Source organism: Ovis aries, chromosome 1, assembly GCF_016772045.2.
Source record: "Ovis aries strain OAR_USU_Benz2616 breed Rambouillet chromosome 1, ARS-UI_Ramb_v3.0, whole genome shotgun sequence".
Taxonomy (NCBI): domain Eukaryota; kingdom Metazoa; phylum Chordata; class Mammalia; order Artiodactyla; family Bovidae; genus Ovis; species Ovis aries.
The window spans coordinates 62531837-62557527 of NC_056054.1; the positions used below are offsets into that span (position 1 = coordinate 62531837).

The following is a 25691-nucleotide window of genomic DNA, read 5'->3' on the forward strand; positions in this document are numbered from 1 at the left end:
ACGGAGACAGAGAAAAAGCACTTTGGGATCATGGCACACAACTCAAAATGAGTCTATGGGTGTAGAGAGTCAGGCGAAGGCTAGATGACCAATGAGGAAGAAATCCATGATTAGACATTAAACAGAAATTAAAAGACTTCTTTGGTGTGTGTGTGTGCTAAGTTGTTTCAGTTGTGTCTGACTCTCTGCAACCCTATGGACTGTAGTCCACCAGGCTCCTCTGCACACGATTCTCAGGCAAGAATACTGGAGTGTGTTGCCATGCCCTCTTCCAGGGGATCTTCCCATCCCAGGGATTGAACCTGGGTCTCCTGCAACTTCTGCATTGCAGGCAGATTCTTTACCACTGAACCACCAGGGAAGCCTCTCTTTGGGGTGGTATGGTAGAATGTCTTTAGAACAATAATTGGCCAGAGTAAGTTGTGGGGAAATTCGCATCTTTGTCCATGGAAGAGATTAGGTCCTCTTCTCAGTGACTGTATGCTTGAATCCTGGGTCCCCTCCTCAGTGGTTGTATGCTTGAATATGGATTACCCACTGAGGGAAGTTGAAGGAGGAGGTATTACTCTCAGAGACGTTCTGGGCATTACTGAGAGAATACTTGAGAACCTGTTGCCATCATCTTTCAAATGCATGCATGTGGGGCACTTCAAACTCTACTGGCAGTAACCAGTGCAGATCCAAGAAAGGGGCAGTAGATGATAAGAGCTGTCTATATCATCATGAGGATTACTAAAGAACTGACTGAGAAATCAATTTAATACAATTACTAGTTCAAATTCCTTCATGTTCTTCAAACTGTGCCTGCATCAAATGTCAACTTCTGCTATCTAATTATTCTGCAAAAATCTTCTTTCAGTATGAACAGTATATTCCTTATTTCAATATAATCTTGTTTTCCCAAATAAAATGTTTGTGTTATTATTTTAAATAAGTTTCACTTATTTAATTTCTTGAAGTGGTAACACATTCACGTACTCTGAGCATCAAAAGTATAAAATGATGTATACCCATGTCTCTTTTCCAACCCTATCTTCTATTTGCCAAATTCCTATCCCCCCTAAAATAACTAACGAATATTATTAGTTTCTCATTTACTTCCCAGGATTTTTTAAATGTATGTACAAGTCAACACAAGTATAGATTATTTTCCCTTCTTTTTTTTCTACTTCAAGAGTACACTATTTTGGCACCTCTTTCTCCCCACTTAAAAATAAATCTTGGCAACTACATTAGTCAGTTCAGGCTCTCATAACAAAATCCCATACACTGGATGGCTTGAATAGCAGACATTTATTTTCTCACAGTTCTGGAGGCTGGAAAGAATAGATCAGGATGCCTGTATGGTCAGGTTCTGTGGAGAACTTTTTTCCTGGTTTGCAGACAGCTGTCTTCTCACTGTGTCCTCATATGGCAAAGAAAGCCAGCAAGCTCTCTGGTGTCTCATTATAAGACCATAAGGGTAGCAATCCCACCATGAGGGCACCACCTGCACAACCTCATCTAAACCTAATTACCTCCAAAAGGCCCATAACCGAATACCATCACACTAGGTGGGCAACATGTGAACTTTGGGAAGACACAAGTAATTCAGTCCACGTTCAGTCCACACAAAGACATATAAGACATAAGGAGCTTTCTTATTCTTTTTTACAGCTCCGCAGTATGCTGTTTGTACATCATACAGTTTTAAGGTTGGAACTATAAAAGTGAAGCTGTCTTTAATCATTCTTAGCTAACATTCTTAGTTAGAGATTGATAGCTGATGTTTCTGATGAGGGTCCACACAGGCTGGAATAATTATATACCGACGATTGCTGGAAAAGTGTCAAAACACAAGCAATATGTTTAATACACATTCATTAGTCCGCCATTGGATCCTCAAAATCTCAGCTTTCTAAATCAAATATGTTACAAATGTTGTTCTAATAAGATACTTATTTGAAGATGCAAATTATATTTTTTATTTTTTATTGAAGCTTTACAGAACTGTGTTGTTTTCTGTCAAACCTCAACATGAATCAGCCATCAGTTCAGTTCAGTTGCTCAGTCGTGTCTGACTCTTTGCGACCTCGTGAATCGCAGCACACCAGGCCTCCCTGTCCGTCACCAACTCCCAGAGTTCACTCAGACTCACGTCCATTGAGTCAGTGACGCCATCCAGCCATCTCATCCTCTGTCATCCCCTTCTCCTCCTGCCCCCAATCCCTCCCAGCATCAGTCTTTTCCAATGAGTCAACTCTTCGCATGAGGTGGCCAAAGTACTGGAGTTTCAGCTTTAGCATCATTCCTTCCAAAGAAATCCCAGGGCTGATCTCCTTCAGAATGGATTGGTTGGATCTCCTTGCAGTCCAAGGGACTCTCAAGAGTCTTCTCCAACACCACACTTCAAAAGCATCAATTCTTCGGCACTCAGCCATCTTCACAGTCCAGCTCTCACATCCATACATGACCACTGGAAAAACCACAGCCTTGACTAGACGGACCTTAGTCGGCAAACTAATGTCTCTGCTTTTGAATATGCTATCTAGGTTGGTCATAACTTTTCTTCCAAGGAATAAGCGTCTTTGAATTTCATGGCTGCAGTCACCATCTGCAGTGATTTTGGAGCCCAAAAAATAAAGTCTGACACTGTTTCCCCATCTATTTTCCATGAAGTGATGGGACCGGATGCCATGATCTTCGTTTTCTGAATGTTGAGCTTTAAGCCAACTTTTCACTCTCCACTTTTACTTTCATCAAGAGGCTTTTTAGTTCCTCTTCACTTTCTGCCATAAGGGTGGTGTCGTCTGCATATCTGAGGTTATTGATATTTCTTCCGGCAATCTTGATTCCAGCTTGTGTTTCTTCTAGTCCAGCATTTCTCATGATGTACTCTGCATATAAGTTAAATAAGCAGAGTGACAATATACAGCCTTGACGTACTCCTTTTCCTATTTGAAACCAGCCATAGGTATACACATATCCCCTGCCTTTTGAACCTCCCTCCCATCTCCCTCCCCATCCCACCCCTCTAGGTTGATACAGAGCCCCTGTTTGAATTTCCTGAGCCATACATCAAATTCCCGTTGGCTATCTATTTTACATAGAGTACTGTAAGTTTCCATGTTACTCTTTCCATACGTCTCACCTTTCCCCATCTCCACAAGTCTATTCTCTATGTCTGTTTCTCCTTTGCTGTCCTGTAAATAAATTCTTCAGTACCTTTTTTCTAGATTCTGTACATATGTGCTAGAAGATCATATTTATCTTTTTCTGAGTTATTTCACTCTGTATAATAGGTTCTAAGTTCATCCACCTCATTAGGACTGACTCAAATGTGTTCCTTTTTATGACTGAGTAATATTCTATTGTGCATATGTACCATAACTTCTTTATCCATTCATCTGCTGAAGGACATCTAGGTTGCTTCCATGTTCTAGCTATTGTAAATAGTGTTGCAATGAACAAGGGGATACATGTGTCTTTTTCAATTTTGGTTTCCTCAGGGTATATGCCTAGGACTGGGATTGCTGGGTCATATGGTGGTTTTATTCCTAGTTTTTAAAGGACTATGCATACTCTCTCCCACAGTGGCTATATCAATTCACATTCCCACCAATGGTGCAAGAGTGTTCCCTTTTTTCCACACCCTCTCCAGCATTTATTGTTTGTAAACTTTTTGATGATGGCCATTCTGACTGGTATGAGGTGATACCTCATTGTGGTTTTGATTTGCATTTCTCTAATAATGAGCAGTGTTGAGCATCTTTTCATGTGTTTGTTAGCCATCTGTATGTCTTTTTTGAAGAAATGTCTGTTTAGGTCTTTTTCCCACTTTTTGATTTGGTTGTTTGTTTTTCTGGCATTGAGTTGTATGAGTTCCTTATATATTTTGAAAATTAATCCTTTGTCAGTTGTTTCATCTGCTATTATTTTCTCCCATTCTGAGGAGTGTCTTTTCACTTTGCTTATAGTTTCCTTTGCTGTGCAAAAACTTTTAAGTTTAATCAGGTTCCACTTGTTTACTTTTGCTTTTATTTCCATTACTCTAGGAGGTGGGTCATAGAGGATCTTGCTTTGATTTATGTCATCGAGTGTTCTGCCTATTTTTTCCTCGAATAGTTTTATAGTTTCTGGTCTTAACATTTAGGCCTTTAATCCATTTTGAGTTTATCTTTGTGTATAGTGTTAGGAATTGTTCTAATTTCATTCTTATACATGTAGCTGTCCAGTTTTCCCAGCACCATTTATTGAAGAGGCTGTCTTTGCCCCATTGTATATTCTTGCCTCCTTTGTTAAAAATAAGGTACCCATAGGTGCATGGATTTATTTTGGGGCTTTCTATCTTGTTCCATTGGTCTATATTTCTGTTTTTGTGCCAGTGCCATACTATCTTGATGACTGTAGGTTTGTAGTCTAATGTGAATTCAGGAAGGTTGACTCCTTGGCTCCATTTTTAATTTTTAAGATTACTTGGCTATCTGGGGTCTTTTGTGCTTCCATATGAATTGTGAAATTTTTTATTCTAGTTCTGTGAAAAATGCCATTGGTAATTTGATAGGGATCACATTGAATCTGTAGATCACATTTGATAGTATAGTCATTTTCACAATATTGATTCTTCTTACCCAGGAACATGGAATACCTCTCCATCTGTTTATGTCATCTTTGATTTCTTTCATCAGTGTCTTATAATTTTCTGTGTACAGTTATTTTGTCTCTTTAGGTAAGTTTATTCCTAGATATTTGATTCTTTTTGTTGCAGTGATGAATGGGGTTGATTCCTTAATTTCTCTTTCTGATTTTTCATTGTTAGTATATAGAAATGCAAGTGATTTCTGATTATTGATTTTGAATCCTGCAACTTTGCTAAATTCACTGATTAGCTCTAGTAATTTCTGATACTACCTTTAGGGTTTTCTATGTACAGTATCATGTCATCTGCAAACAGTGAGAGCTTTACTTCTTTTCCAATCTGGATTCCTTTTATTTCTTTTTCTTCTCTGGTTGCTGTAGCTAGAACTTCCAGAACTATGTTGAATAATAGTGGTGAAAGAGGACACCCTTGTGTTGTTCCTGATCTTAGGGGAATGTTTTCAGTTTTTCCCCATTGAGAATAATGGTTGCCATAGGCTTATAATATATGGCCTTTACTATGTTGAGGTTTCCCTAGTGGCTTAGATAGTAAAGCATCTGCCTGTAATATGGGAGACCTGGGTTTGATCTCTCAGTCAGAGAGATCTCCTGGAGAAGGAAATGGCAACCCACTCCAGTACTCTTGCCTGGAAAATCTCACGGATAGAGGAGCCTGGTAGGTTACAGTCCATGGGGTCGCAGAGAGTCGGATACAACTGAGTGACTTCACTTTTCACTTTATGTTGAGGTAGATTCCTTCTATGTCCATTTTTTGAAGAGTTTTAATCATAAATGGGTGCTGAACTTTGTCAATGGCTTTCACTACATCTGTTGAGATTATCGTATGGTTTTTATCTTTCAATTTGTTAATATGGTGTATCACATTGATTGTGTATATTGAAGAATCCTTGCATCTCCATAATAAACCCAACTTGATCATGGTGTATGAGCTTTTTGATGTGTTGCTGAATTCTATTAAAATTTTGTTGAGGATTTTTGTATCTATGTTCATCAATGATACTGGCCTGTAGTTTTCTTTTCTTGTGTTTTCTTTTTCTGGTTTTGGTATCAGGGTGATGGTGGCCTCATTGAATGAGTTTGGAAATATTCCTTCCTCTGCAATTTTTTGGAAAGAGTTTTAGAAGGATAGGCGTTAGCTCTTCTCTAAATGTTTGACAGAATTCTCCTGTGAAGCCATCTGGTCCTGGTTTTTTGTTTTATGGGAGATTTTTGATCACAGCTTCAATTTCAGTGCTTGTAATTGGGTTGTTCATAATTTCTATTTCTTCTTGGTTCAGTCTTGGAAGATTGAACTGTTCTAAGAATCTGTCCATTTCTTTCAGGTTATCCATTTTATTGCCATATAGCTGTTTATAATAGTATCTTATAATCCCTTGTATTTCTGCATTGTCTGTTGCAACCTCTCCTTTTTCATTTCTAATTTTGTTGATTTGATTCTTCTCTCTTTTTTTCTTGATAAGTCTGGCTAAAGGTTTGTCAATTTTGTTTATCTTCTCAAAGAATCAGCTTTTAGTTTTATCAATCTTTACTATTGTTTCTTTCATTTCTTTTTCATTTATTTCTGCTTGGATATTTATGATTTCTTTCCTTCCACCAATTTTGGGGGTGTTTTTTGTTCTTATTTTTCCAGTTGTTTTAGCTGTAAAGTTAGGTTGTCTATTTGACGTTTTTCTTGCTTCTTGAGGTAGGATTGTATTGCTATAAACATCCCTCTTAGACCTGCTTTTGCTGCATCCCAAAATCCCATGGATAGAGGAGCCTGGTGGGCTACAGTCCATGGGGTCGCTAAGAGTCGGGCACAACTGAGCGACTTCACTTTCACTTTTCACTTTCAGGTATTGGAGAAGGAAATAGCAACCCACTCCAGTGTTCTTGCCTGGAGAATCCCAGGGATGGGGGAGCCTGGTGGGCTGCCATCTATGGGGTCACACAGAGTCGGACACGACTGAAGTGACTTAGCTTAGCTTATAGGTTTTGAGTTGTCATGTTTTCATTGTCATTTGTTTCTAAATTTTTTTGATTTCCTTTTTGATTTCTTCAGTAACTTGTTGGTTATTTAGAAATGTGTTATTTAATCTCCATGTGTTTGTATTTCTTACAGTTTTTTTTTTGTTGTTGTCGTTTGTAATTGATATCCAGTCTCACAGCATTGTGGTTGGAGAAGATGTTTGATATGATTTCAATTTTCTTAAATTTACTGAGGTTTGATTTGTGACCCAGTGGTCTATCTTGCAGAATGTTCCACGTGCACTTGAGAAGAAGGTGTATTCTTCTGCATTTGGATGGAATGTTCTGAAGATATATCAGATGAGATCCATCTCATCTAATGTATCATTTAAGACTTGTGTTACGTTATTAATTTTCTGTTTTGATGATCTGTCCATTGGTGTGAGTAGGGTGTTAAAGTCTCCTACTATTATTGTGTTACTGTCAATTTCTCCTTTTATGTCTGTTAGTGTTTGTCTTATGTATTGAGTTGCTCCTATGTTGGGTGCATAGATATTTACAATTGTTATGTCTTCCTCTTGGATTGATCCCTTGATTATTATGTAGTGTCCTTCCTTATCTCTTGTAATATTCTTTATTTTAAGATCTATTTTTTCTGATATGAAGATTGCTACTCCAGCTTTCTTTTGCTTCCCATTTGCATGAAATGTATTTTTCCATCTCCTCACTTTCAGTCTACATGTGTCTTTAGGTCTGAAGTGGGTTTCTTGTAGAAAGTATATATATGGGTCTTGTTTTTGTATCCATGCACCTAGTCTGTGTCTTTTGGTTGGAGCATTTAATCTGCTTACATTTAAAGGAATTATATATGTTCCTATTGCCATTTTCTTAATTGTTTGGGGTTTATTTTGTTGATCTTTTTCTTCTCTTGTATTTTTTGACTATATAAGTCCCTTTAACATTTGTTGTAAAGCTGGTTTGGTGGTACTGAATTCTCTTAACTTCTGCTTGTCTGAAAAGCTTTTTATCTCTCCATCAATTCTGAATGAGATCCTTGCAGGGTAAAGTAATCTTGGTTATGGATTTTTCCCTTTCAGTACTTTAGCTACATCCTGCCATTCCCTCTGGCCTGCAAAGTTTCTGCTGAAAGTTTTTTTACATTTTGTTTTCAAGGTTTTACTATCATTATTCTGAATTCTTTTTCAGGTAGTTTGCCTATTTCCTCTTCATTTATTTGGATTTCTGTGTTTCTCATTTGTTCTTTCATTTGTGTAGTATTTCTCCACCTTTTCATTATTTTTTTTTAAACTTATTGCGTTTGAGGACTCCTTTTCCTAGGCTTCAAGGTTGAATTCTTTCTTCCTTTTGGTTTCTGACCTCCTAAGTTTGGTCTGGTGGTTTGTGTAAGCTTAGTATAGGGTGAGATTTGTGCTGAGTTTTTTTATTTGTTTCTTTTTCCTCAGATGAGGCATCCTGCACAGGGTGCTACTGGTGATTGGGTGAAGCCGGATCTTGTATTCAAGTGATTTTCTCTGTGTGAGTTCCCACCATCTGATACTCCCTAGGGTTAGTTCTCTGATGGTCTAGGTCTTGGAGTCAGTGCTCCCACTCCGAAGGCTCAGGGCTTGATCTCTGCTCAGGAATGAAGATTCCACAAGTAGTTTGTTATGGCTTTAAGTGAGATTAAAACAAATACCCCCAAATGAGAAACCAAGGAGGAACCCCAGGCAAATGGCAGTTACAAAATCAGGCAAATGATAATTAAAATAATGGACTATATACATATACATATACACCCATAAGCAAAGTCAAAACAGTCCAAAAAAAAAAAAAAAGACAGTAGATTGATCTGATGAACAAACAAAATCATAAATTATACTTACTAGTTTAGAACAAAACTAACTAAAGCACAAACTGGAAAACAAAACTAAAGCAGAGTGCCAAGTGGGAAATAAAGCAATGGAAACAAAACTAACAAATATGTTGAGAGGAAAGGAAAGAAAGAAAAGAAAGAATAGATATGCAAAGCTAAATAGAGGCAGATGAAGATTTATATACATTAAAGATTAACTTCAAGGGGAAAAGAACAGTAGGAAAGGCAAACAAAGGAATAAAAAATATAATAGGTTTATAAAATTAAAATTGAAAACAAGAGAAAAGAAGAAAAAAAGAAAAACTCCACAGAACTGCAAAAGCCCAACATAGAGGCAGAAGTTTATAACAATAATAAAAAATGTGAGTAAAAAAAAAGTTCAAAAGCTTAATTAGATTTCATAGTGCCAATAAAATCGACAGCTACAACAGAGAGGGAAAAAGGACCAAAAAAAAAAAAAAAACCCAAAGAATTTACAGAACAAGTCAAACCATAAGAATAATAAATGTTTTTCTTGAGTCACTGCTGTCCGAGTGAGTCCTTTTCCCTTGCTGGGAGTTACAGTCCACCTCACATCCCTAGGGTGCCCTCCAACACTGTGCTGATCTCTGGACCCTGCTGTGGAGCCTGCTCAAACTCTAATCTGGTCCTATACTTGTGTGTTCTTGCCTCCAATGTCCACAGCTATCAGAACTAGTGCGTTTTCTTCTATGGGAGCACTCAATCTCTGTTTATATATTCCATAGACATGGAGTCTGCCTAGTTGATCATGTGGTTTTAATCTGCAGCTTGTACAGCTGATGGGAAGGTTTTGGGTCTTCTTCCTTAGCCACACTGCCCCTGGGTTTCAACTGTGATTCTATTTCCACCTCTGCATGTGGGTCATCCACTAGGGTTTGCTCCTGAGGCTTCCCTGGAGGACTTGGGTTTGCCCCTGTGAGGGTCAGGTGTGGAGGTGGTGCAGCTGCTTGAGTCGCAGGGGTTCTGGCAGCACCAGGTACTCAGGGGAGTTGGTGGCTAGGGTGGCAGGAAATACAGTGCTCTAGAAGGGTATGGCAAACAGTACTGGCCAATACGCTCCAGTATTCTTGCCTTGAGAGCCCCGCTCCCTGACAGAGAAGCCTGGCAGGGCACAGTCTATAGGATCGCAAAGAGCTGGACACAATCAAAGCAACCCTGCGTGTATAGAGGCAAGACTTTTTGTGTCTGTGGCAGCTCTGCCCCAGTGAGAGTTGAGTGTGAAGGTGGCACAGCTGCTTGGCTTGCAGGGACTCTGATGGCACTGAGTGTGCAGGGACAAGGACTGCTTCCGCCTCAGGAGTTATGGCCCTAGCAGAGTCTTTTTTCGAGCCTCTTGTAGCTGGTGATCAGAAGGCCTCTTTGGCCAGTCTTTCTCCATAACTCTGCCCATTCAGAAACTTAGAGGGCTCCCTTGCCGGGGGCCCTTCTCTGTTGTTTGGTGCATCGGGCACATAGAGGGGCCCCCTGGCTGGGGTCCTATTCTGTAGTTCAGTGCATCACACGTTTGATGGGCCTGCCTCTCTATTGTTCAGCTGCCGATGCTGGTGTGTGGGAAGAGAGACCCTATGGTGATAGCTCCACTCACGTGAGACTCAGCAGTATCGCCTTGCTTCCATGGCTGCCCAGCTTTCCTCCACAGGCATTTCCCGCCACAGTCTCCTCCTTCACATCCCCTCCATCCGTCTCTCCGCAGTCAACAGCAGGCCTTGCCCTGTGATTGCTTCCTAAACTCCAGCTCCCAGCTGATGTGCCTTCCAGGGAACCTGAGTCCCTCTCCAGGGTATGTATGGCTGCAGCAAGGACTGTCTGATTCTCATTCCATTTAGGCTGCCACAGGTCAGCTGTTTCACTCTCAGCCTTAAATGCTTCTCCTCTGACTCAAACAGTTGTCCTGATATGGGAATCAGACCCCTGCTTCAGTTCCCCCACCTGCTGAGGGCAGGTCCAGCCCTACTAACACTCTTGTTTTTTCCCTCTAGTTCCTTTATGCTACCGAGTTTTGTGTGGCTCTATGTATTCTTTTCTGCTGGTCAGGTACTCCTGTCTGCTCTCAGCTGGTGTTCTGCATGCACTTCTGTGTCTGACGGTGTATTTCTGATATATCATGGAGACAGACGTACTCCATGTCCACCTACTCCTCCACCATCTTGTTCTCCCCACCTGAAGATACAAATTATATTAGTTAACATACAGCTAGGAAATATCTTTTGCTATGTCATTGCTTACAAATAATAGTCAGCAAACACCTGACTGTTGCTTATTAGACATGTTATACAGGCCATTCTTAGCACATTCATGTATATGGGGTTTAAGAGAAGGGTACTTGTATAGAAGATTTAGTGATCTTTAAAACTGAGTTCAAATAGTTATTTTTCTCAGAAATGGGAAAGAATCAAGAATGAGGAAGAGAGAAAAAATATGGCCACAAAATACTTCTGGACAACCTCACCAAAAATAAAATAATAGACCTTGTGCTACTCTATCAGCCTGAGTTATACTGCCTGAGGGAAGAGAAGGCAGAGGGGAGAGACAGAGTGAAAGTAGGTGGATAGAACAATGTGTCCTTAAAATATGGCTTAAATTGGATTCGGGGATAACGGGGAGAGAGCAGCCAAAATCAAACCAAGGCTTTAAGTCCAAATGACTGGGTAGAGATGTAATACTGTTAGCTGAGATAGGGTAGAAGATAATTTGGGATGGGGTAAGAGTTTATTTTAGTATACATTATAGTTGGGGACTGCTGAGATACATAGGTTAAAGTTATCAGCAGGCATCCAATCAAGAAGTTGAGGTGAAGAGAGAGACCTGGGAGCTCTTTTGAAAATTATTTATGAGAGAGAGGAGGCATAGGGAGAATGAGCAAGGACAGAATGATGGAGACCACTCACATTCAGAGACACAAGGAAAAAGATGATCACTAAAATATGAGTGGTCAGAAAAAAGCAGATTAGTGGTTGCCTAAGGCTGGGAGAGATATGCAGATGACACCACCCTTATGGCAGAAAGTGAAGAGGAACTAAAAAGCCTCTTGATGAAAGTGAAAGAGGAGAGTGAAAAAGTTGGCTTAAAGCTCAACATTCAGAAAACCAAGATCATGGCATCCGGTCCCATCACTTCATTGGAAATAGATGGGGAAACAGTGGAAACTGTCAGACTTTATCTTTTGGGGGTCCAAATTCACTGCAGATGGTGATTGCAGCCATTAAATTAAAAGACGCTTACTCCTTGGAAGGAAAGTTATGACCCACTTAGATAGCATATCGAAAAGCAGAGACATTACTTTGCCAACAAAGGTCCATCTAGTCAAAGCTATGGTTTTTCCAGTGGTCGTGTATGGATGCGAGAGTTGGACTGTGAAGAAAGCTGAATGCCGAAGAATTGATGCTTTTGAACTGTGGTGTTGGAGAAGACTCTTGAGAGTCCCTTGGACTACAAGGAGATCCAACTAGTCCATGCTAAAGGAGATCAGCCCTGGGTGTTCTTTTGGAAGGAATGATGCTAAAGCTGAAATTCCAGTACTTTGGTCACCTCATGGGAAGAGTTGACTCATTGGAAAAGACTCCGATGCTGGGAGGGATTGGGGGCAGGAGGAAAAGGGGACAACGGAGGATGAGATGGCTGGATGGCATCACCAACTCGATGGATGTGAGTTTGAGTGAACTCCTGGAGATGGTGATGGACAGAGGCCTGGTTATGCTGCAATTCATGGGGTTGCAGAGAGTCGGACATGACTGAGCGACTGAACTGAACTGAAGGCTGGGAGGGATGGGTGATTGGAGAGGGTGGCTAAGAAATGTAGAGTTTCTTTTCAGAGGTGATGAAAATATTTTAAAATTGACTGTGGTGGTTATTGCACAATTCAGTGTATATTGAATATAAAAAGCCGTTGAATTGTACACTTTGAATGAGTGAATTGCATATCCATAAAGTTGTCAAAAGTTTAAAAAATATATTATTGGTCAGAAAGAGAGAAAGTAAACCAAGGTGGTGAGGTGGTAGACTCAAGAGGAGGGCATAGTCAACTGTGCCATGTGCTAGAAGAAAGATAATGCAATGATATGAACCCCAGGATAGTATGTTAGGAGAATGAAGTCAGATTTTAAGATACTAAGTAATGAGCTGAATAAATGAAAAATTAAAGTTAAGAAATACTTTATACTGACTTTTTAGATGGTTGTGGAGTGAAGGAGAAAGATAGGATAAGAATGATATTCCATCATATTTACATTCCACTTTAGGGCAACTACCACCTACATTATACTGCCACCTACATTATCCTTTTTGATGATATCTCAAGGAGATAGTCTTATAGGTAGATGAGTGGGGGGAGATGCATCAGAGAGGAATAACTGGAAATACAGATAGACAATGAAGAAATGGATAGAGTTAGCTTTCTATGGCAGTGAAAGAGAGAAGAATTTAGTGCTGGGAAAGGGTAGGTATTTTTTAAATTAATTCTATTTTATTTTAATTTGATTATATCCCCATCCATACAGGTCACAAAACTAAATACCTAGGAGTCATCATAGACTTTTTCTTTATTTCTGATCTCTTATGTCCGATGACTGTGCTGTGCTTAGTCACTCAGTCATGTCTGACTCATGCCCTCCTCCAGGAGATCATCCCAACCCAGGGATCGAACTCAGGTTTCCTGCACTGCAGGTGGATTCTTTACCAGTTGAGCCACCAGAGAAGCCCAAGAATACTGGAATGGGTAGCCTATCCCTTCTCCAGGGCGTCTTCCCAACCCAGGAATCAAACCGGGGTCTCCTGCTTTGCAGGCAGATTCTTTACTAGCTGAGCTCCAGGGAAGCACCTAACTGGATTATTGCTATTGCTATTGCTAAGTCACTTCAGTCGTGTCCGACTCTGTGCGATCCCATAGACGGCAGCTCCCTCGTCCCTGGGATTCTCCAGGCAAGAACACTGGAGTGGGTTGCCATTTCCTTCTCCAATGCATGAAAGCGAAAAGTGAAAGTGAAGTCGCTCAGTCATATCTGACTTAGCGACCCCATGGACTGCAGCCTACCAGGCTCCTCCATCCATGGGATTTTCCAGGCAAGAGTACTGGAGTGGGGTGGCATTGACTTCTCCATAACTGGATTATAGTTGCTTTCAAATGTTGTGTTAGTTTCTTCCATAGAGCAAAGCGAATAGTCACATGTACATGTATATCCTCTCTTCCTTGGATTTCCTTCCCAATTAGGTCACCACAGAGCATTGAGTAGAGTTCCCTGTGCTATACAGTAGGTTCTCATTAGTTATGGTGGCTTAGACAGTAAATAATCTACCTGCCATGTGGGAGACCTGGGTTTGATCCCTGGCTCAGGAAGATTCCCCTGGAGAAGGCAATGGCTACCTACTCCAGCATTCTTGCTGGGAAATCCCATGGACAGAGGAGCCTGGTGGGTTACAGTCCATGGGGTCGCAAAGAGTTGGACATGACTGAGTGACTAACATTTTATACATAGTATAAAATATAACACTTTATACATATACACATACATAGTGATATATGCCAATCCCAATCTCCTAATCTCACCCCCCTCACCCCCTTGGAGGACACCTTTAATTTTGAAAAGAAAGAAGATAAAGTGAGTTGGTGAAAATATTTTTGATGTAAAAATAAGGGAGATTCATGACTCAAGACCTGAAAATAATCAAGGTAACCTTGAATCGAGGGCCCAGCTGATAAGAGAAATGTGAAACGAGTAGGGAAATGATGATGATGTTGGCGTAAAGTCAAAACACTGACTCTCTACTAAGTCACTAGCTCTCCAGATCTCTCATATAATACAACAGTCCTCCCACTAATGCAGTGGTGAGTGGATATTTAAAGTACTGGAACCAAGCTCAAACAGTCTTAAATGACCTGGCAAAAGCATTAGGAGAAGCTCATCCACTATAAATTCAATTCACAAGTCTGCTTTCAGCTCCCACACCCAGTCCACTCTACAGGAAGCAAAAATGTTAAGTAAATTGTTAGAATAATGCATTCCCACAGGACATGACATCCTAAAGTTTTTAAAACAACAGAAATGTCACCTTCAACCACCTTCTTTAGAGGCTCTGCTTTTTCTAAGATAGTACTCAAGTGTTTATAACTTTCTTCATTAAAAGGTATGTATACTAAGAAATAAATTCAAGTTTTACTCTATGAGCCAACATCCTGGGATAGAAAAGTATGATGGGCTTTCTTTCCTGGCTACAAAGTTCACATGACATGTCCACTCAGGCCCTGTGGTATCTTAGCCAGACATCCAGAGATTTTAGCACTTTGGTTCTTTGAACCAACTCTACCACTAAAATACTAATTATTCTATTACCTCTTATAGAAGGTAAAGGTTACAATCTCAGCATGCTTGATGCATCTCTTTCCATAGGAAACAGATTCGAATGAAATGGAATTTCATTTCATTAGAAATTCAATTCAACCAATCATATTACCTCATCTTCCTGGTTGTGACTGGTTTGAGGAGGAGTATGTGACTTAAGTTGGTCCCATGTAAATCATGCTTGAAATTGTTTTCAGATTGGAACCAAAAAGGAAGAAACCTTCTTACTTTGCTGATAGAATAGCTGCTTAGATGAGAGGAGATCAAGGTTGCTAGGTGCCATGCCCCCCATGGCATGGAGAAAGCCATCTGCAAAGAATACCAGACAACTGGTTTAGAGAGGGAATCCTGAAAGTGTTCCTGCCACAGAATCCAGACATCACCAGAACCAGTTCGCTACATCCTGTGTTTGGGTTATACTAGCCTTTTGGAACGGCAAGTTAGGATTCAGTCATTGGCAAACCAAAGTGGTCCAACTTGTGCAAAGGATATCTTATAGGTGTTCAATAAATACATACTGATTACATGGTTGCTTTGATGTCAGTGTTCTTTGCATACTTTTTGCTTCTGCACTTTCTTTGTGTCCTATGCTTCATTCTCAATAAGGTTTGATCAAAAGCAAGCCTCCAATTTCCTAGTAATAAGTGCGTACCATAGCCCCCAACCTTGACCAAAGTCATTTAATATGTCTGTGTTTCAGTTTCTTGATTTGTAAAGTATGGCAGATAATAACAGCAGCTACTTGTTTAGCCACCTACCATATTCCAGGTGCTGGCCTAATGCTGAACATATCTTATTCTAATTTTTACAGCAATTTTCTAACACATTCATAATGATCCTCATTTAATAGATGAGGATGCTGGGACGCAATGAGTTTAAATGAGTTAACCAAGGTCATACAGTTTGAGCGACATGATTCTGATTCATACCCAGGTTTGTCTGAGCCTGTGCTCTTTCCAATGTCCCATGATGCCCTGCTTATTCAAAAAGCTTGTGTACGTAATAAGATAATGCAGGTAAATTGAAAATGGTAAAAATCACTCTCCAATTGACAACAAAAATGTGGAAGTGGACATAAATATTAACAAGGAAGATTTAGGTTAAGGGGAACATGCTAACTACCTCAGTTATGGCCTAGAAAGAATAATTGAAAAAGTGCTGAATCTCATATACATGAGAAATTTCATGCAGAGAGAAAGTGCAGCCACGATTCTGTTCCATGTCTGAAGCCTCAGTAAAACTCAGAAGGATATAAGTAGGGAAGCTTTGCTAAGCATGGGAGAACTGGAGTTGCTCTCATTTTTGCCATTGAACCATTAATACCAAAGACCTGGCATTTCCTTCGTGGTCCTGTTAATGTAGTATATTTATAAAATATGAAGATTTTGACTTACAGATCCAAATGATAATATCAGCAGTGTTTGAAAGGAACAAACATATAGTAATGCTGTATATGTATCATTAAAATATATACAAATCCTATTTTGGTAAAATTCAACTAAAAAAAGGAAAAGAGTCTATGCATTAAATGACATTTTATAGTAAAACTCTGGTGCTCTTCAAGCTATAATGACTATTCCAAACAACTTCAAGGAAACCGCATTATAAATACCTATTTTATGTCCATTTTCTTCATTAGCTGTGAGTACTTTGGGAACAGAAATTGTGTCCTACTCATCTTTTTATCTCTAGAATCTAACATAGCTGAAATATGGCATAGGTTACATTATCATTTTCATAGGTCCTTGGAACTACTTTAGTTTTCATAGACTTCTTCCTTTAAAAAACATATTAAAAATTGTATTTTATTACCATGTTGGTATAAAGGTAAATATATTAGCTTACATATTTTAATATTTTTTAACCTGAAAGTTAATTTTTCTTTTGGTTTTAAAAGACATGAAAACATTTGCACAGCTCCCTAAAAGTATTGTGGCCTCCAGGCACTGTGCCTATCTTGCCTGTGGACTACTCAGTCCTGATATGTGTTAAATATAATTTTGTTAAGTTAATGAAATGAATAAATAATTTTAAATTAACACCTACCTGATAACACTGATTCTTAGAGCTTCTATAATGGAGTAACACTCAGCTTAAAAAAGTTTTCAAAACAACTAATTAATAAAATCATCACAAAGTACTAACATTCATTTAATCTGAAGCCAACTATTGAACTGTACCTCTGCAAACAAAATTAAAACCCAAGAGCAGTGCAGAAGAAGCCTGTCAAAGTGGCAAAATAAATATTTTAAAATAATAACAGAGGTTGCTCTAATTCTGAACAAATAGATCCCACCTCTTAAACAGTGAAAAGTAAATAGTTTCTTTTTAAAATTCTGACATTCCAAGAGAGTCAGTTCATAAGGTGGATACTTAAAAAAATGTGGGCTTATACTGGAGCCACATAGTTATTGGCTATAATTTAGTTAAACGTGTGCCCAGAACCCTGGCCCTGCTGCCTTTTACAACATTGCTTTTGGAACTCAGCACTTCTCCACTGTTGTTTTTCAGAGACATCTTTTTTATATAGAAAATTGATTGATGAAATCTTCAGTTCAGTTCAGTTCAAAGCGTGAATAAATGCTAATGTATATAATAAATTAAAATGCTGTCATTGTATAAGAAAGGTTTATTGGCTAACTGTGCTATTTCTTCTAGTAATTCAAAGCCTAATGTTTAATTTACAGAATGAAATGGGGAAATCAATTATTCTGTTTGTAGTATGGCAAAACTGGTTTTCAAAATTATGTTTTGGGAGGCAACCAGGCTGATTCCTCCACAACTTAAAATGTAGGGTCAAATCTGAACAGTTTTTTCCCCACTTCAAAATGTATTGAACAATGCTCAAACTATGAGGAAGCATTTTTGGATTGCCTGGACAACGCTGTGTGCAAATTAGTACCTGGATAATAATTCAGATTCACCCTTCCAAAAAGGATATCATACATATAAAGTGGTGCTAATATTTATGGGATGGACATTTACCAGAATAGCTCTTAAAGGCTACATTATAAAAGTGCATTAAAGTTGCCTAAATTAATTAACCATTGAAACTGAAATGGATTCAGCTAATGGATTCTGCCTTCCCAGAAAGTGTCCTCTTTTAATAATAAAAAAGCAGAAAAACATGTTTTTCCTTCTGTTTTTCATAACATCTAGCCTCCTGAGTAACAGCAGGAGGAAGAAGGGGACTGCCCAGACATGGCCTGGGCCAGCAGGAGAGAGAGATGGTCCAGGGATCAGACACTCTTGCATCTCCTCTCCAAGGGCAAATGGGCCGCCTCAGCAGCTGCCATATCCTTCTGCCCTTCGAAACAGAAAACCCTCCTAGAATTTCAAACTTACCTCCTGAATTGCATTACCAAACTGGCAGCCTTGCCAGATCCCTGTCAATGCTTGTTATATATGAAGGTGGTGAAGGCTTCGAGGGGCTTGTGAACAGGAAAGGGTATTTGTGTTTGGGAGGGGGCACCCCCTGGCTTAGCTACCTGCCATCCATTGGGTGGTTCTGGAGAAGAAACGAATACAACAGAGAAGTAGGACACCCAAGATTACTTGGTCCATCTCATGCTAGCTGGGAGAATCCCTGTGCATGGTTGAACTCATAAGAGGTCTTGTATTGAGTGTGCTAGCTATCCCAAGGCATACAGTGCAGAGCTCCAAAGATCGAGGTTGTGGACTCAACTTACAGGCAGCCTTCAGGCAGCCTTTCAGCCAAACAAGCCCTGTATTTTCTCACATTCCCCGAACGACATCCTCCTTTGGTCATCTTATTGCTGGTGAGCCATTCCAGCAGAGGGCAGGCAGGGGAAAGGAGAGGAGCCATATATTACAGCATCTGTCTAGAGTGTTCTGAACAAGTTAAGACAAATTTTCTGGATTACTAAGAACAACAAAGGTCTTTCCTTCCAAATATTTTTTCTCCTGTCTATCTGCCTGTATAAGGTGTTGCCAGTTTTGGGAGCCCCTCTCTCAAGGAATTCACAGTCTGGTTTGGGAAGGCAAAAGAAAGACACATGAAATAGTGAAAGAGCCAGGCTCAAAAGTCATCCCAAGTAAATTCATGAGTTTCAAGAGAAGGAAGAGAGTCTTTGGGTGCTGAAATCAGTGACAGTGATAGATTAAAAGTATAAATATCAATAAACAATGACTACAGAGGAGTGAGAGTCAGTGTTTGGGCAAATGTAATTGTTGAAAAATACGCTGAACAGGTTTGGATGGTAGTCTCACAGAGAAGATGCAGATAGGCATCCCACTAGAATTTGGTGTAGGTAGGACAGAGCTCATTGGATCTCATCTTAGTACCAGGCCTTTGTGTTCATCAGCCAGTGTGAAGGGACTGAGAGATTCAGGATTGGTTGGCATTCCGGGAGGAAAAAGTCTATATCTTTTCATATCATTCATTAACGTCTGTGTGACAATGTCATGGGCAACTCACTATGGGGAGATCCTCGTCAGATAAACAGGGCTGCAGAATTCATAGCCAAGGAATGTGGGCTGGAGAGGCACTCCCATCCCCAGCTGCTACCTGAACACCCAGGACTGGCTGGGAACCAAGCAGACATGCTGAAACCAGGAGCCTCAGCCACGAATGGCAATGTTACAGCCGCTTAATCCTAAATGAAAAGTAATTGCTTCTGGCTTCAAGAATAAAGGAAAAACAAGATCAGCCTTGGCCGAATCACATTTTTTCTTCCAAAACAAGCAAGCTATAGGCTGGGTTCTAAAACTTTCTTGGTATTTGAAAATGTGAGAAAATGCATGTTTTCTGTCAACATAATTTAAATCCAGCCAAGAGGACTCATATATACGAACACTTGAATACAAATACATTTTTGATTAAAATGATTAAGTCAAATGTGCTTACTTTTAGCTGTAGAGGATGACATCTAAAATTTAATTTACCTGAATATAATTTTAGCAAGTTGGCCTTCAAAATAGCTGTTGCTTTTTTTTTTTTTTTTTTTGGAAGCTATTCCTGCTGAAAAGTCTCAGCAGAAGTTGCCAGAGCTCCTTTTCTGTACAGCTGAAACTGCACATGGAGAAATACAGAAGAATGTGGAGGAGTAAGGCATTTGACTACTTCTAATACATCTGGGCTGGGAAGAAGGCTGAGCGCCGAGGAATTGATGCGTTTGAACTGTGGTATTGGAGAAGACTCTTGAGAGTCCCTTGGACTGCAAGGAGATCCAACCAGTCCACTCTGAAGGAGATCAGCCCTGGGATTTCTTTGGAAGGAATGATGCTGAAGCTGAAACTCCAGGACTTTGGCCACCTCATGTGAAGAGTTGACTCATTGGAAAAGACTCTGATGCTGGGAGGGATTGGGGGCAGGAGAAGAAGGGGACGACAGAGGATGAGATGGCTGGATGGCATCACGGACTCAATGGACGTGAGTCTGAGTGAACTCCGGGAGGTGGTGATGGACAGGGAGGCCTGGTGTGCTGCGATTCATGGGGTCTCAAAGAGTCGGACACGACTGAGCGACTGAACTGAACTGAACTGAATACATCCTCATTGATGACAATGTCTTCTCTATTAAAAAATTGATAAAAATCACAAAGAGACAGCTATGAGTTTAAATTACTGTTAGAAAAATCTAAAGCCGACTTTAATCCATGCCTGAGTATGTAATATTTGTGCTTTTATTTGTTTACCTCTCAAGGGGCTACAGAAAATCAAACATCAGGATATTTTTTTAGGCGGAGTCTCCATTTCCTAAAGAGGAAGGGAGCAATGACAGAGTAAAAACAGCAGGAATGAGAACAAACAAATCTTGTCTTTCATGTTCTAACTTTTAAATTATATGCATTAATTTAAAATATGTGTGACAAACTCACAATGATGTACAAGAACAATTAAAATGTATCTTGTCTCCTGAAAGTGTTAGTCACTCAGTTCAGTTCAGTTCATTTCAGTTCAGTCGCTCAGTCGTGTCCAACTCTTTGCAACCCCATGAATCGCAGCACGCCAGGCCTCCCTGTCCATTACCATCTCCCGGAGTTCACTCAGACTCATGTCCATTGAGTCAGTGATGCCATCCAGCCATCTCATCCTTGGTCGTCCCCTTCTCCTCCTGCCCCCAATCCCTCCCAGCATCAGAGTCTTTTCCAATGAGTCAACTCTTCCCATGAGGTGGCCAAAGTACTGGAGCTTCAGCTTTAGCATCATTCCTTCCAAAGAAATCCCAGGGCTGATCTCCTTCAGAACGGACTGGTTGGATCTCCTTGCAGTCCAAGGGACTCTCAAGAGTCTTCTCCAACACCACAGTTCAAAAGCATCAATTCTTCGGCACTCAGCCTTCTTCACAGTCCAACTCTCACATCCATACATGACCACTGGGAAAACCATAGCCTTGACTAGACGGACCTTAGTCGGCAAAGTAATGTCTCTGCTCTTGAATATACTATCTAGGTTGGTCATAACTTTTCTTCCAAGGAGTAAGCGTCTTTTAATTTAATGGCTGCAGTCACCATCTGCAGTGATTTTGGAGCCCCCAAAAATAAAGTCTGACACTGTTTCCACTGTTTCCCCATCTATTTCCTATGAAGTGATGGGACCAGATGCCATGATCTTCGTTTTCTGAATGTTGAGCTTTAAGCCAATTTTTTCACTCTCCTCTTTCACTTTCATCAAGAGCCTTTTTAGTTGTGTCCAAATCTGCAACTCCACGTACTATAGCCTCTGTTCATAGGATTCTCCAGGCAGTAATGCTGGAGTGGGTTGCCGTTCCCTTCTCCAGGGGATCTTCCCAACCCAGGGATGGAACCTGGGTCTCCTGCATTGCTGGCAGATTCTTTACTATCAGAGCCACCAGGGAAGCCCCTCTTGTCTCCTGGAGCCATGTAAAATTTTCTACACAAATAGCAACTGCATGTGATTTAACCTAATACTTCAAGTCTTCATAGGGATGGGAAAACAACCTGATTTGTCTTCCTGCCATCATTCTGTACTAACACTAATATTATAAAACTAATATGACACACTATCTTCTTGCAGGTACTAACACTGAAGACATTCTTCATAGAAGAACCAAGGCTATTTATAGACATTGCTCACAGCTTGTACTTCTGCTTCATTAATTCAAAATAGAAGAAAAAATGATTCTTATACCAGAAATTTTTTTGGATATCACCAGTTTTAGGATTTAACATAAGAGAACAGCTCTGTGACACTGACAACTGTGGCTGCTTTCCCATGAGCTCAGGCCAGTGGACAGCTGGAAGGCCAGCCACCAACCCAATAACCTGCTGCACAAGAATCATAAACTCAAGGGCTTATTTTAGTGAAAGGTGTCAGCCAGTCCCTGAGGTAAAGAAACCGCAATGAACAACACTAAGAATGCAAAGAATGCCCACAGCTGATGAATTGTGCCCTTTATTGGTATATGACACACAGCCAGTGACCTAGGAAGCCACAGTATTTCCAAAGACAAAGGACTTTGGTGCTTAGTAACACTTTGAATATTTTTTTAAAAAGTGGTTCTTTTTACACCAATACTCCAGCATTCTATGCTACGAAAGGATTCTGAGTGTTCAGATGGTCCCAATTTTCTTTTTTACACTAAACATGATTCAGATGTTAGCAATGTTTCCATTTCCATTATAAAAGAAGCCTTAGGCAAGCTTTCTATTCTCATAAAATATGAGAATTTCCCAAGGAAATACAGATTTAAAGTATAATGTAAACATACATTTTAATGGAGCTACATAGTGACTGCAAACATTTGGATGATTTGGAAGTTTGTATATTAATATGAATGTTGTTGAATGCAATTTTAATCTAAATATGTCAGTTGCAAACTTAAGGCAGTCTCAGTTTTATATACAAAAAAAATTAAGACTACGGGAAACAGAGCTGGTGGCATTAGGCCTAGTAGGGTCTTGTGGCTAGGGATGAGGTAAGGATCATCCATGGGTTACGGCTGCCTTTCTAGACAGTCCAACAACTAAGTCACTAGTTTCCAGGGGCATTTGCACCACCTATGGAAAATGTCAGATCTGTGCACACCAGACAGATCTTTCACAACCCATCCCACCACCCCACTGCACAAAAGTTGCTGCACCAGCAGACAAAGAAGGCTGTTTCTTTTCATTACCAAATAGAGATACTATTCCTGTTAAAAAAAAAAAAAAAGAGCGCATAAAGTGTCTCTTCACAATATCATGACCAACTGAGACCACGGTAAGAAAGTCAGCTTGCCTAGATGAGGCCCCTTCTCTTCTTGGGTAGCCACGACTTGAAGGAGAGACTCTGACCTGTGCCACTGGTCAGTGACTAATTTTACACGTTGAACTGGTCCTGAGGAACTAAGCTGTCTTCTTCGTAAGTGAAGAACATTATCTTGTAGAATAGCACACTGGTGTGAGTCAGGGGCACACTCTGTGTGTGAAACAGACTGAGAAACAGCCAAATGAACTTATTAAAAGGATTTCTCCTCTTTTGCTTCTATTTGCCAGTGTTAGGGTTTTACTGGCTTGGATTGCCACCTTTTTCTAGTATCTTTTTTTCCCTATCCTGTTGGTCTCTTCTAATGGTTCCTAGAAGTCCCTCTTCTGACTCTTTATCAGAATCAAAAAGTGAGGAAGAAGAAAATGTTAATTACCTCAGTGAGAGTTCTGACAATGAGTGGAATTCCTTTGAAGAAGGGGACCCTATGGTACCCAACCTAACATCTCTTGATAGTCTTGTCTGGCAGGTTAAATACCATTTAAAAATATTCTACAACTTAGAAACCTTTCTATCCTAAATTCCTGGTTACACCATGCTAAACTCTTAGATGCTAGCACACCAGTCCATATACATGGAGAGATAGGTCTAAGACTCTTCCATTGATTCCACTATGTACCCAAACTGGAACCAATTTCTGAATGGCCTCCTCTAGCTTCTTGTGGAGTCCCACCTTTCAAAAGCCCCTTATGAATCCCTGCCAGCTTTCCACGCTAAATAGAGCAACTGTGACTTGCCACCAAGTGGTTACCCTGAAAGAAAACTGAGTGGAGCCACTCCCATACCTGAACGCCTTAAGCACATTTCTAATTGGTGCCTTTCTGGTTGTGGTACAGCTGGATAACTATAACAGTTAAGGAGATAGTCCATGCTAAACCCATCAACACTGCTTACTCTTAAACTGACTTCCAAAATGCAGTTAGCAAATTCCTAAGTGCATCACTACAAAGGTTCCCATTCCTTCTCATATCTCTCAGGTTGCCAGCTGAGAAAAGAATACAGTTACACAGTCCACAGTTGAGTCTTCTCAACCAAACTATGCCCTATCCTCAGAAGTCCAAGTACAATCAAGTACTGAACATATGCCCAAGAGTTCTGTAACTCAACTATGGAAGATGCACCTTGTAAGTATTGCCTTTGAGGGACCCTGTGGATAAAATGAGAAATTCAATAGAGAATTACTAAAAAGAGGCCTATTGCCAAAGATAAGTTTATTCTCCATGCTCAGTTCTCCCCACAATTTACTCTGCCTGTATAATGGATTTAATTATAAGCCTAATTATAAATGGGATAGAGAAAGGAGCCATTACATTGTGGAAAGTGGTAAGTTCAGTTCAGTTCAGTCACTCAGTCATGTCTGACTCTTTGCGACCCCATGAATCGCAGCACGCCAGGCCTCCATGTTCATCACCAACTCCCAGAGTTCGCTCAGACTCACGTCCATCGAGTCAGTGATGCCATCCAGCCATCTCATCCTCTGTCGTCCCCTTCTTCTCCTGCCCCCAATTCCTCCCAGCATCAGAGTCTTTTCCAATGAGTCAACTCTTCGCATGAGGTGGCCAAAGTACTGGAGTTTCAGCTTTAGCATCATTCCTTCCAAAGAAATCCCAAGGCTGATCTCCTTCAGAATGGACTGGTTGGATCTCCTTGCATTCCAAGGGACTCTCAAGAGTCTTCTCCAACACCACAGTTCAAAAGCATCAATTCTTTGGTGCTCAGCCTTCTTCATAGTCCAACTCTCACAACCATACATGACCACTGGAAAAACCATAGCCTTGAGTAGATGGACCTTAGTCGGCAAAGTAATGTCTCCGCTTTTGAATATGCTGTTTAGGTTGGTCATAACTTTTCTCCCAAGGAGTAAGCATCTTTTAATTTCATGGTTGCAATCACCATCTGCAGTGATTTTGGAGCCCAAAAATATAAAATCTGACACTGTTTCCACTGTTTCCCATCTATTTCCCATGAAGTGATGGGACTGGATGCCATGATCTTCGTTTCCTGAATGTTGAGCTTTAAGCCAACTTTTTCACTCTCCTCTTTCACTTTCAGCAAGAGGCTCTTTAGTTCCTCTTCACTTTCTGCCATAAGGGTGGTGTCATCTGCATATCTGAGGTTATTGATATTTCTCCCGGCAATCTTGATTCCAGCTTGTGTTTCTTCCAGTCCAGCATTTCTCATGATGTACTCTGCATATAAGTTAAATAAGCAGGGTGACAATATACAGCCTTGACAGACTCTTTTTACTATTTGGAACCAGTCTGTTGTTCCACGTCCAGTTCTAACTGTTGCTTCCTGACCTGCATACTGATTTCTCAAGAGGCAGGTCAGGTAGTCTGGTATTCCCATCTCTTTCAGAATTTTCCACAGTTTATTGTGATCCACACAGTCAAAGGCTTTGGTATAGTCAGTAAAGCAGAAATAGATGTTTTTCTGGAACTCTCTTGCTTTTTCCATGATCCAGCAGATGTTGGTAATTTGATCTCTGGTTCCTCTGCCTTTTCTAAAACCAGCTTGAACGTCAGGGAGTTCACGGTTTATGTATTGCTGAAGCCTGGCTTGGAGAATTTTGAGCATTACTTTACTAGCATGTGAGATGAGTGCAATTGTGTGGTAGTTTGAGCATTCTTTGGCATTGCCTTTCTTTG

General features: G+C 40.2%; 1 long non-coding RNA gene and 1 pseudogene across 1 annotated transcript in view; one reads left to right on the plus strand and one right to left on the minus strand.

Moving 5' to 3' along the window:
* Positions 1-1274: 1274 nt before the first annotated feature.
* LOC132657978 (uncharacterized) overlaps positions 1275-25691 on the minus strand; it is a 100541-nt gene continuing 76124 nt past the window's right edge. The window contains exons 3-4 of the long non-coding RNA XR_009596824.1: positions 14927-15123; positions 1275-10639 (exon numbers count right to left, since the gene is read on the minus strand). This is a non-coding gene — a long non-coding RNA (uncharacterized LOC132657978). The remainder of the gene's footprint in view (positions 10640-14926; positions 15124-25691) is intronic.
* On the plus strand, positions 23348-24144 carry LOC114116410 (DDB1- and CUL4-associated factor 16-like; annotated as a pseudogene).